We start from the raw sequence: 12986 nt of genomic DNA, 5'->3' as shown, positions 1-12986 counted from the left end.
AAAATTTGTTTATCTCTAGATTAGCTGAGGGCAGTGGTGGGAGAAACGTCTAAATTCCTCCTTACTATGCCAGTGGTCTTAGTTTGCAGAAAGGTTTGAGACAAAAGCTAATTTGAAAATTGAGGTATGAGGCAGGTCTTTAAAATGTTAAGATTTCGTTGATTAGATGACTGTCACAAAAAGCCTTGGTCATTTTGACCTTTAGACGTGTAAGTCTTTATGTTTAGCTGCACTGTTTTTCCTCATAGTGAATTATATTGATTGGAACCAGACAGTAGATGGTAAATGTACCAAGTTAAAATACAGTATACGGATATTTGTGGAAATTCAAATTGTTTCCCAAATGGCATTTTATTTAATCAATTCTTATTAAGGTAACTCTAGCCCTTTAAAAATAATTTTAAAGGCCGAGAGTATGTCTCATTGATAGAACATGTAAGAGAATCCTGGGTTCAATACTCAGTACCCAAATAAATAATTAAAATGTCATAAGAATTCCCATAAACCAGTGTGCTTTACATGGTTGGATATTTGGAGATTGTTTAGGTTTTTAAAAAAAAGTTTTAGAAGCATATATTTGATCTACTCTGCCTCCCCTCACAGTGCTTAGGTTCAAGGTCAGGGCCCGGAACATTGCTAGACAAGCACTTGGTCTCTCTTCCTCATCCTAGCTCTATTTGCCCTGTATCCCTCTAGATCCTAGGGATTAAATATAGGATTTCCTGGGAAATCTTTGACATCCTGTTGCTTTGTTTACTTTTGTTAAAGGATATAAGGATCCTTTCCTGGCCAGCTTTTAACTTCAGTATTCACAATCTCATTTGTTCCTATTGCTTAAATTAGCATTTTAATGCAAGTGAGACCTATATGCCACATTTTTGCTTGAGCACTAAAGACATGTTTTTGATAGTCTTTGGTGGGTTTTTTTGTTTTTTTTTAATTTATTTACTTTTATCTTATGTGCATTGGTGTTTTGCCTGCATGTATATGTGAGGGTGTCAGATATTGGAGTTACAGACAGTTGTGAGCTGCCATGTGGGTGCTAGGAATTGAACCCCGGTCCTCTGGAAGAACCCCTAAGCCATCTCTCTAGCCTCTCATTTCTGATAGTTTTAACAGTTCTAAATATATGTATACATCTCTCATGTTTCCTTTATTATCTTGATTACTGATGTGGGTATCTTCTGTGTGACTCAGATTTTCCTTTTGTCCAATTTAATAACCTGTCCATAGCTGCAATTCCTGTAATGGCTTTTTACTTTTGTCTTTCTGTTCTCTTCACTCTAAATTTAGCTCCTCCCCTCACACCCCGCTTTGGTGTTGACAACGCAGGGAGCCTGGGGCAGGAAACTCCAATGCTGAGACTTGTCTCAGTGAACCAATTATATGTCATGGTATTCACGACAAATCTTACATTCCTTAGTTAGATTTTTTTCAAATTAAGGTAGAGTTTGACCATGATAAAACTACTAAAGAGTGAAGGTGGCTTTTAAGAATAAACGATCCATTTCTAATGTAAAAGAAGAGCTATCGAGGTGTCCATGTTGCAGATAGATGTCAGAGACCCATATTCCTACCCTTCTGCCACTCTCACCATGCAGCTCCGCTTAGGAACCAATTAGCCGCATTGTGCCGTGTTATTTATAAATGCCGAATGCCTAAATGGAAAGATAACGTTTATTTTGCTAGAGGAAAAATATTGGCAAGTGGTAATAGCTGAATTTTATGCCTCAATTTATTTCAAGTGATTTTTATATGGTCACACCAAATCATGTAATATTGCCGCTACTTTTGTCACTATTCATGGTGTTTCTGTGAGTCTCCTGAGTGGGGATAGACTGAGGTAGATGGGTAGACTTTCTCCTTCTCAAATATGATGTGTGTAGCCTTTTATTTATCTGTGGACACAGAGCTTGGTATTCTGTGCTGCAGCAGAGGTTCCCACTACTGACAAGTCCGTTCTTTTGAAAGTAACTGGTGCTGATACTCAATCCAGGTCTGGCTGCTCTCCAGTGATTCAGGCAGGAAAACGATTTGGAAAGATAGCCATCAAAGAAGATGGGAAACTTCCACCAGCCAAGACCATTTAGTGAAGAATTTGAGTGCAGAGAGCTTTTCTAGAGAGGTAAGGGAGAAGCAAGGGCAGTCAGTAAGGCTTCATGCTGAGTGGGGTCCCCAACACCCAGAGCCTGTGCTTTGTTTTCTACTGGATTAGCCTGGAAGCACGGATCAACCTTTGTCCTTGTAGTTTTTAAGGTTAACAAACAAACAAACAAAAAACCCCACAAGATTTCTGAGCCAGTTAAGATTATTTTATGTTCAATCAGTGAATAAGATTAACAAAATCTTAATCTATACTGTGATATTGTCCAGAGACTCTCAGATGTCCTTGAGTTCTATAAATTATTTTAAGATGCTGGTCTTGGGACCTGGTGATTGCTACCAAGCCCAAGAACCTAGGTTCAATCCCAGGGTACACATGGCAGAAGGGGAGTTCCCACAAGTTATCTTCTAACCTCCACATGCATACACACACACACACACACACACACACACACACACACACACTAAATGGGTTTTCTTTGTTTTAACTCCACAGTTGTAAAAAAGAACTATGTCAAATACCATTTTGATTTTTCCATAAAAAGATACTTAGTTCCTTTTCCCAGGAGTAACTAACCTTGCAGTTAATCACTAAGCTGCAACCATCAAGCTGAGTGAGTTAGCTCATGCCTGTAATCCCAGAGTGAGAGGAATTCTCTAACCTGGACCATATAATAAGACTTAAAACAATTTCCAAAAAAAAAAAAAAAAGCTTACTTTCTTGGAGGAAAAGAACAAAATATAACAGTTTGAGCCTATTAGGTTGTTGAACTAGTGGGAAATTAATCAAACAGAATCTCATGTAGCCTAGGCTGGCAACTTGCTGAGTACTGGCATTATTGATGTGTATCATTGTGTCTAGTGATTTTTTTTTCCTGTTTTGTTTTTGAGACTCAGTGTCATTATATATCCAGGGTAGTTTGGGACTTGAGAGCTTCTCTGTCTGACACATGCTGGTATTGAGGCCTATACTGACAAATCTGACCAGAGTTAGTGGCTTTTTGTTTTGTTTTAAAATCAACTAAAATGAAGTGAAGCTAGAGAGTTTATATATCCTTGGTTTATAGTTCCAGACTGCCTCCTGAAAGTGTAAACAGGGTTCACTGAATTACAGTTAACCCAGTCCATATTCCTTCAGAGGAAACACCTCTTACTGAGAGTAATGACGAATTTTATATTTGATGAATATTTGCTCATTTAAAGTATATTTCAAAGCAAAAAGTTTTGTGGGAGGTATAATGAACTCAGGCCCAGCATAGGTAGCCTTTGTAACTTGATTGCACGGTTTTTTGGGATGGACTTTGTAGTTGACAGCATTGTGATGTAGTGTCAAACGATTGGACACACTAGTGTGGAAAGTCTATCTTCACAGTCTGTCCATTGCAAGTAAATAACAATACCAGGTAGAAAAGAATAAAAGGAAAACCAACTTCTTGTTGTTGTTGTTGTTGTTTTAAAAAGGAAAAGCTTGTAAAACTGAAGAACATATAGAATCTGTGAGATTATCTTTTCAAACTTTCCAAGACAAATCTCTCTGGGACATAAGAAGATAAAGCCCTAGTGATTGGCTCAGGCAGGACTGCGTCACTTCAGAAAACAGCCTGTGAAGACGTATCAATAGCCATTTCTAGGAGAATCCAGAGGAAATGAAATCAAGGTTTATACTCTCCTATAACTTTATTCTTTTGAAAAAGAAACTACCCTATGGAACTACCACAGTGGTCTTTAGATTATGGTATGACCATTGTGACTGGATTCAACTTCTTGAAAGGATATTTAGTGATACCTATTTTCTGTCTAATGAAAAGGACATGGAATAATTGGGGAAACAACCTGTGAGAATGAAGAAAAAATAAAGATAAATTGCATAGCAAGGACCAGACTCCTGTTGCTGATGTGCAGTGCAAATAGTACAGTCACTGGGTCCTCAATAAAGTGAGCCCAGCCACGCCCTAGCACAGCTCCTAAGTGCAGTGCAGCTATACCGAGCTACAGCCATCATTGGTACTGTCTTAAGTCTGCATTTCTCATGGTGATGATGTTCTTTGATGAAGAGTGAGAAGAAACAAGCAATTTTTTCATTACCAAAACTGGAAACAACTCAAGAGTCAGTTGGGCAATAAAGTTTGAAAAACTCCAACTCGTGCTTAAAACAAATCCAGGAGCCCTGTTTTAGTCCAGGGAACTACATAAATATACAACAAATTATAAGACAAAACAACAACTCATACTACATTATATTATGAAAAGACACCAGAACAATGTGTCCATAATACATAAAAATGATAATTTTAAGTAGTTTAGCTTAGAGAAATTGTAGCGAAGGTGAAATCTTTCTATTGTTTCATTTGTAGCTGAGGTTAGCAGGAAACACTTGACTCTCCTGCCTTTATCTCCATGATGCTAGAGTCGCGGCTTTGAATCACTGTGCCTGGTTAAGATGAAATCTTTAAAGAAACATAAATCAAACAAAAGGATGTCAGAAGCAAGGTAGCTACAATATACAAGGAAAAATGGGGGCTGGTAGAACTCAGGAAAGGTTTGAGAAAAGGAGGCACTTTTAAGTGACAATAGTGAATGACACTTTTAGTGAAAAATGGTGAGTGTGTATCCCAGATGATGGCACAATAAGAGAAAAAGAAGGAAATGAGAAACCAGTATCCTTTGAAAAGCTAAAGTAAAGACAAAAGCTGGCACAGTAATAGGGACCTTTAATCCCAGAGCCTAGGAGGCAGTGGCAGGTAGATCTCTTGAGTTCCAGGCCAGCCTGGGACTACTTCAGTCTTAGGGTTTCTATTGCTGTGAAGAGACACCATGTCTATGGCAACTCTTATAAAGGAAAGCGTTTAATTAGGACTAGCTTACAGTTCAGGGCAGTGCTTCAGAGGTATCAAAATTCTGCATCTAGATCCAAAGGCAGCAGGAAGAGGCTGAGAAACTTCCTCCAATAATAGCACATCTCTTTATAGTGCCAATCCTTGTGAGCCTACAGGGGGCCATTTTCCTTCAAACTACTACAACATTATTTTAAAAGAAGAAGACGGAAAAAAAAAAAAAAAGACAGGCAACCAAATAAAGATTTCCTCTCATGTAAACCAAACTCAGTGCTTGTTGTATAACATTGTGCACCTAATGCCAGTGGATTGAAAGCTTGAACGTAGTTTGAACAGTAAACTTTGTGCTCATTCTGTCATAATAAAATCTGTACACCAAAGCATTAGACCGAAGCAACTGTCAGATCTACAGTGCTGAACACTTAACACTAAAGGATAAAGGCCGACTGTTGAAAGGCACACCAAAATCTGGAACTCAGCCCAGAACACTTAACGCTGAAATGTTGTCTTGTAAATTGGTTGGATTTTAAAAACTAACCTTTTTTTAGTCATGGAAAAAAGACCAAGTGACCTGGAAAAAAATATCACATGGATTTGGTGCTTTTAGCAGCAATATTTTCTTCTAGATAATAAAGCAACATTAAAAAAAAACTATTAAAGAAAAACAGTAATTCAAACCACCAGAATATGCTCCAAGAATTTTACGCCATTTCTGACTATAGTGGCATACCAAGTCAAGTGCTAAGCATTAAATATTTTCTGTAATAGATCCAACATTAAAAGTTGGGAATAATGGTTTTAGAGCTTTGAGCTTTGACAATATAGAAGGAACATAACCCACTATCGTCAAGTCTGTTTTAGAAGAAATGAAAGTACTGTGCCTAAACTGTGAATAGAAACATTGGTTCAAGTTATTTTGCTGAAAAAATTACATGAAATTTATAGTTATAGAAAGTTGTAAATCAATTTAAATTGTTTTATTCTTTGGCAGTTTCATACATGAATATAATGCAAGGTAATTAAATTATACCATTACCAATACCTTCTCTAACCCATCCCAGACACTACATCCATATCCCTCTAACTTTCTGAGGTCCCCCTAACCCCCTCTTTTCCCCACTGAGCCCTATTAGTTCTGCCAACATGTATGTGGGTATAAGGTACCATCCACCGGCCCATACACACTATAGGCCACACCATTAAAAAACTTGACTTTTCCTCTCCCAGCAACTATCTGTTTTAGCTATGGGCCTCTTGAGTCCCTTATCTTCCTGCTGAACTGTTGATTCAGCTTGAATTCGTACATATCTTGTGCCCACAACCACAGTTACTATGAGTTTATGAGTGTGGTGGCCTTGTCATGTCCAAAAGACACCATTTCACAGCAGTACACCCCCACCTCCCACTTCTGGCTCTTTTGTTTTTGGCTCCTTTTCTGTGGTGGTCTCTGAGTCTTAGGGATGATATTAAGGAAGATGATCTAGAAGTCCTATGTAAGGCTAATAAGCAGTCCACAGTCACTTATTCTCTGTAGCTGACCAATTGTGAGTCTTTGTATTAACTTCTGCCTGCTGCATAAAGAAGTGATAAGGGGTGAGAGTTGCATTGGACTATGGGTATGTGGATATAGAAGTATATAGAAGGCAGTTTGATGCTGTATTCCTTTAGCAAAATAATAGTGGTAGGGCTTATGATCTCCACAGTCATGGGTTCTTGCCTAGTTTTAAAGTGCCAGACATGAACTCCCTCTGAGGTAGACCTAAAGTCCTAGTAGAAAGCTGTCGGTTACCCCCATAACACTAATGCACCAATGGACACACCTTCTAAGTCAAATGTTAGAGTTCACAGGTTCCATAGCTGGGTAAGACTTAATGACTTTTCCCCCTCAGCTCCTATATAGCACCTTCCAGCATATGTAAGCTAGCCTGCAGGAAAGAAGCTTATAAGATTGTAAACTTGATGAACCAACTATGTCATCAAATAGTTGGAATTTTCAGGCCTGGGGAGATTGCTTAATTAGAAAGTGCTTGCTTTGCAAGCATGAGGATAGGAATTCAGTCCCCAGAACCCAAGTGAAAAAAGCTTGATTTGGTGATTCAGACTTGTAATTCCACTGCCACAGAGGCTGAGGTGGTGAGTTCTTAGGGCTCCCTTGCCAGGCAGCCTAGCCAACTTGTTGAACTCCAACCACTGAGAGATCCTGTCTCAAAAATAAGGCCATGTTACTTGAGGAACATTTGAGGTCTTTTGACCTCTGTGTGTGCACTATAGTATGGTACTACGCACACATACTAATTGGAACTTCCAGGCTTCACTCCTACACCTGGAGTGAAAGGATGTTTGAATTCAGTCCCTCGTGGCAATTTTATCTGCTCATGCCTACATGGCTAGGGATGGTGATGAGTCTAGCAAAGCACAGAAGCTCTGCCCTTCATCCTTACTCCTCCAGTTTATTCATTCTGTTCCCCCATCCTGAGTCAGAGACTTTATAATGTAGTGTTAGAAGTCTTACTGAATTCTCTGCCATAAAGTTTGTCTATAGGTCTCAAGACATGTCCTCATTCCACATTAAGAGAAAAAGAATTTATATATGTAAGTATATGGAGTTTACAGATCTGATGTAAATTTGCATTTAGAGTTTTGGCCATATCCAGGGAGAAATTCTCAGTTTGCTTCTGCCTTGCCCATAGCAGTGTAATAAGTTATAGGAGGGATGAGACAAAAACCAGGAGGGACTGTCTGTATTTATGGGTTGTGGTTATTTCCTCTGAAGCCAGGACATTTAGGGTGGACTGTTTTACCCCTCCATATGTTATTTCCCACATGAGCCACATTGCAGTAGTACAGAGACACTTTCTTGAGTTCAATAAGTTCTAGCAAACTATTGACCCCAAGAGGGTATGTTGTGGGAACCTCCAGTTCATAACTGGTTGATCAGAAGTGTAGATAACAACATAGGTTCTGTAACTGGTGTTGGAAATAAGTAATAATCCTTAACCTGTGCAGTCTGCTAAATGGGCAATCTTATAACAAGCTTAGGACACCCAGTGATGTACAGAAACTTAGAGATTGCCAGATATGGGGAAAAATCTATGCAGTTGGTGCCCTACACTGAGTGTTTAGATTTGCATCGAGTTTGTCAAAAAGGGAATTTGAAGTTGTTAAATAAAGGAAGTGCAGTAAAAGTAGGAGTAGTAGAAGAGAGAGTAATGGTAATATAGTTATTAATTACAGAGAAGGGAGGACCAGGATGTACTATGTAAATAATACATATTTGAGAAAACAAGCTCTGTCATCTTGGTAGAAGATGAGGGGAGGGGGCTTGAGATATGGCTCAGTATTAGAACACTTCCCAAACATGTTGTAAAGCTTTAGTTCAATTCCTAACACTGCCTCCAACCCATAAAAAGTAAGGCAAGGCAGAAGATAGGTTGAAGAGCAATTGGATGAAGGACTTTGATTAAGTTAAATTCACAGTAAGGATCTTAAAATGTCACTTAAGGACACAGCAGCTGTCATAAAACTACAAAAGATGTTAAAAAATGAAAAGGGCAGGAAGGTAGCTCTGTAGGCAAAATACTTGTCATGCAGGATAGAAGACCCAAGGAAGTGCTGAGGTATGTGAGACTTGGACAAAAGAGCTAAAACTGCCCAAGAGGCAGTCTTAAAAAGGTACTGAGTCTAAGGAAAGAGGGCAGCCTTGAAGGGTGGAGTCTTCAGGTAGTGAAGATTTGGCAGTCAGCAAGAAGAGGTAGCAGAGCCAAGGAAACCAAAAGGAAGGTGATAAGTCTGCCTCCTACCCAGAAAAGAGTCAGAGATGAAAATAAACACAAAACCAGTTAATGGTACTATTGAAATTGGTCATTCACATTCATCCTTCCAATCTATTTATTTGTACTGCCATCTGGTTTAGGAAAAAGAAAACACTTCAAAGCGAGCAGAAGATGACAGACAACATGTTACTTAAGAGAATGAAGCAGGAGTTAAAACATTTCAGGTGTGATTAATATGCTTGGAACAGTGGTAGCGCTAACGAAACTGCAGTGCTGTGCTCCTTCCAAGAAAGTGCAGACACAGAACGCCCCAAATCCAAATTCATAACCCCCCAAAAAAGAGGATGAATTTTCTGAACTTAGGAAATAAAATCTTTATTAAAATCCTTTATCTTTTAAGATGAAGCTAAACTCTGAGTTAGCTAAGGGAAACACTAAATTAGAGGCATTGACCGAAGTCATGAAGACAGCCCCCAAAAAATGACAATGAGATGTGTGTGTATACACAGAGAAAGACACGTGTATTCTGCTAAGGCTTGAACTCAGGGCCTTATAGTCTAGGTATGTTCTATTGCAGAATCACATCACCAGTGCCTAGGATGTGATTAAGATATAAGTTGAAAGATTTCAGTTCCTAAGATGAAAAGCAATAATAGGGCTGATATTTAAACTTCTACTCATGGAAGCATGATTTAAACAGAAAAGACTCAAGTATACATAATGAAAATGCCTTCAGGTGTCAGTGGCAAAGTAGTGTTGATGTTCCATGTTCTACATGGTACCGACACCATGTAGACAATGCCTCCCATCTCCCATCTTAGAAAGTTCCTGTTTACTAGGATGATTAATCCAAAATGATTACCTTCAAGTTATAGCTTAGTTCCCTTTCAAGAAAATTGATTTTTTTCCCTTGGGTTTCCAGGAAGAAAGGAGGCTAGCAACAGACTTCTTAACAGTGACACTGAGCAAAACACCTGTGGAACAATTCAGCTAAAGTCTGAAAGTATAAGTCAAAGTTTTTATAACCCTGAAGAATTTGCGTAGTGAAATATTACAAAAGCAAGGACAAATGACAAATTGGGGGAAATGTTTGAAGCTAATTTTAATTAAAACCAGTTTCTAAAAAGCTAGGCAAATCATGAACCATAGATTTGCAAAGAAACTTCATAGAGAAAGGTGATAGGAAATGGTAACTGGATAAAAGAGGGCCCAGCTTCAGTGACACGGAGAAGTTCAAATTAAAACTGTTTGGGGGTAGGGAGATGGCTTCATGGTAACATGCTTGCTGTCCCAATGCTTTCTAGGACCTTTGTTTGAACCCCGCACCCACATAAAAGCCAAGAACAGCAGCATGCTTCTGCAGTTCCAGCCCTGGTAATGGTGAGAGGAGGGAGAAGGGGGATGGTAGAGATAGGATCCTTGGAACTAACTAGCCAGCCAGCCTAGCTAGTCAGTGGGCTCTGGGATCAGTGAACATTCCTGTCTCAAAAACCAAAATGTGGAAGGATAGTCAACTAAAATGAACTTCTAAATGTACACACATGCCTACAAATGTATGTACACATGCAAAATTAAAGCTACTTTAAGACATTTCTCACCAAAGTTTAGAAGTTATACTCTTCAGCTGGTTGAAAAATAGGCAAATGGGTACATTACTGGTAAACATGGATACATTAACACAGTACCTGGGAGGGAATCCTGCAGTATTCAGCCGAATCACATACATGTATCCTTTGGCACAGGCATTAAAACCTTTAGTAATCCATTTTAAAAATACTAAAATAAAATAACAGTCTACAATTTTGTGCCGGTGGTTCCTGAGCACTGCTTTCGTTAGGCAGGATGCCCTGGAATACAGAACCAGTAAGATGAACATACATTTTAAAAGATTCATTCAAATGACTTATATGTTAAATGCTAGGTCTTCCACAATGGTTATCTGTATGCTGGAGAGGCTAAGAACCCAATAGTTATTCCATCTATGAAACTGGATGCCTCATTCCCAATTTGGTGCTGGAGCGCTGGACTATTCTTGGAGGGTCTCTGAATTTCAGTGTTGGAAAGTCAAAGGAACAGTAGTCTGACCTCTGGAATATGGGGTCACATACTTCATATGCAGCAAGCATACTCACTAGCAAGAAACAAAGACAGGCAGGCCACACTGCCTTTTCCTCTGGTCCCTGTATTTGGGCCAATCTTGGAAGGTACACTCATTCATTCTGTGGAGAGTCCCCCTGGCCTCACTTAGTCCTTTGTGGAAACTCCTTCACAGACCTGTCCTAAGTCGCGTCTCCTGACAACAAGATCTCACCAAGTTGACATTTAATATTAACCATTCTACTTAATTAAAAACCTAGAACCATTTTAAAAGTCCATTAGTAGGAGAATGACTGGATGTACTGTAGTGTGCGGCCAATAGTGCACTCTCTAGATAGATGGTCCCCGTTTAAATCACCCTTTCTCTAGATAAGGGATCTAGATAATAACCCAAAGAAGATGCCAATGACAGAAGAGAGGTTTTTCTTTTTCATAACTTGGTTATATTTTGACCACGAAATCATGCATTTATATATTCAAACACAAAGTTAAATGATAGAATGAAAGAAAAACTAAAATATTTTTATACTATATTTTTGCATTTTCTGATCATCACACATAACAGGAACTTTCTAGTGGTTTTGGACATAGATTGGACAGCCCAGTGGTATATTTGGCAATAAGGTTTGGGTGTGTTGCTCTTAGGAGAGTGTTCTATACATCACTATACCTAGTCTTGCTGAAGGTTGATAATCACTCAGGACGAGCTTATCAAGCCTACGACTTAAGCAGATTTATTCTGAAAAGGCCTTTGGACCGATTAAGTAAACATTATGTAGACATACAACATACATAACAGTAGTCCATTGATTCTGATGTGCTATCACACATTTGCAGTCTCACCACTGACAAGGAAGTAACAAGAAAATGGTGAGTTTGTGACCAGCCTGGGTTACACGGTAAGGACCTGTTGAGAAAGAGGGAGGAGAAGGAGAAAAAGGCTGAAGAAGAAAGAGTAGAGAAGAAAACTGGGCAGGGATATGATGACTTAACACAGCAGGTTACTACTTTGCTGACATTTGGTTTCATTTATGTTGTGTCATTTAATATCTATATATTGCAACCTATTTTTCTTGTAGGTTCAGTGTTTTTCAAGTAATTTGATTCAGTTTATACAGTAATTTAAACCCATGTCCATGTGACTTTAAAGCCTGAGCTTTTTGTTAATTTTTTCTTTTTTATTTATTTATTTTTAAATTGTACTACATTACTGCAGGGTACAACATCCACCGTGAAGAAGAAAGAACGTCAGGAGCTAAGGTTTAGTTTAAACCTGTAGTTGCTGTTTGGAAAATGAAGATGCAGACCGCAGATTGGTGGCTTATATGTTCTTCATGCAAGGGCAGCATGCTAAAGGAGAGAAGTGTAAGTTTCCGTTAACTCCTAATAGGGTCTTGACTTAGGGTCCCTCTTGCTGCAGCACGGCACTATGACCAAAGCAATTGGGGAGGAGACGGTTTATTTGGCTTATGCTTACTAAACACTGTTCATCATTGAGGGCAGTCAGGACAGGAACCCAAACAGAGCAAGTACCTGAAGGAAGAGCTGGTGGGTGTAGAGGCCATTAAGGGGTGCTGCTTACTTGCTTGCTCCCCATGGTTTGCTCATCCTGTTTTCTTAGAGAACCCAGGACCACCAACTAGGCATGGCCCTACCCATAGTGGGCTGGGTCCTCCTCCATTAATCATTAAGCCAGATCTTATGGAGGTATATTTTCAATTGAGGTTCCCTCCTTCCAGTTACTGTAGCTTGTGTCAAGTTAATATAAAACTAGCTAGCATAGGGATATATACACAAACTTCTGTATTGGTGTAGAGATAAATATTAGAGTTGTTCCCAGTGACTAGCTAAAAAGTATGGCAGAGTGGAAAACAACCAAACTTGGGTGGCATGGAGGCACAGCAAGTGTATGTACCATACGAGCTTGACAACTGCACTTGAGCCCTGGGTCCCATGGAAACCTTATAGCTGCCCTCTCACCTACACACACACACTGTGAGACACAACCCCTGCTACATACAAGTCTGTGTACACACACGTACACACGCGTGCGTTAACATTAAAAAAGAAAAATCCTAACATGCAGTTTTTAGTGATATTGTCAAAAATTGAAAACCCAGAAGATGATCTCTGTGACATTTCAAAGTTCTTTTGTGGATTTATTTTGTTTTGTTTTGTT

At 39.1% G+C, this 12986-nt stretch overlaps 1 protein-coding gene across 4 annotated transcripts in view; it reads left to right on the top strand.

Moving 5' to 3' along the window:
- Cab39l (calcium binding protein 39 like) overlaps positions 1–12986 on the top strand; it is a 101339-nt gene that overhangs the window by 1735 nt on the left and 86618 nt on the right. For all 4 annotated transcript variants that reach the window (XM_032917215.1, XM_032917216.1, XM_032917218.1 and 1 more), the window contains exon 2: positions 12024–12172. The gene's annotated coding sequence lies outside the window, so the exon portion shown is untranslated. The remainder of the gene's footprint in view (positions 1–12023; positions 12173–12986) is intronic.

This window comes from Rattus rattus, chromosome 12, assembly GCF_011064425.1.
Source record: "Rattus rattus isolate New Zealand chromosome 12, Rrattus_CSIRO_v1, whole genome shotgun sequence".
In the NCBI taxonomy this organism is placed as follows: domain Eukaryota; kingdom Metazoa; phylum Chordata; class Mammalia; order Rodentia; family Muridae; genus Rattus; species Rattus rattus.
The sequence above is the reverse complement of the archived record's forward strand: the minus strand, read 5'-3'. Positions and strand labels throughout refer to the sequence as shown.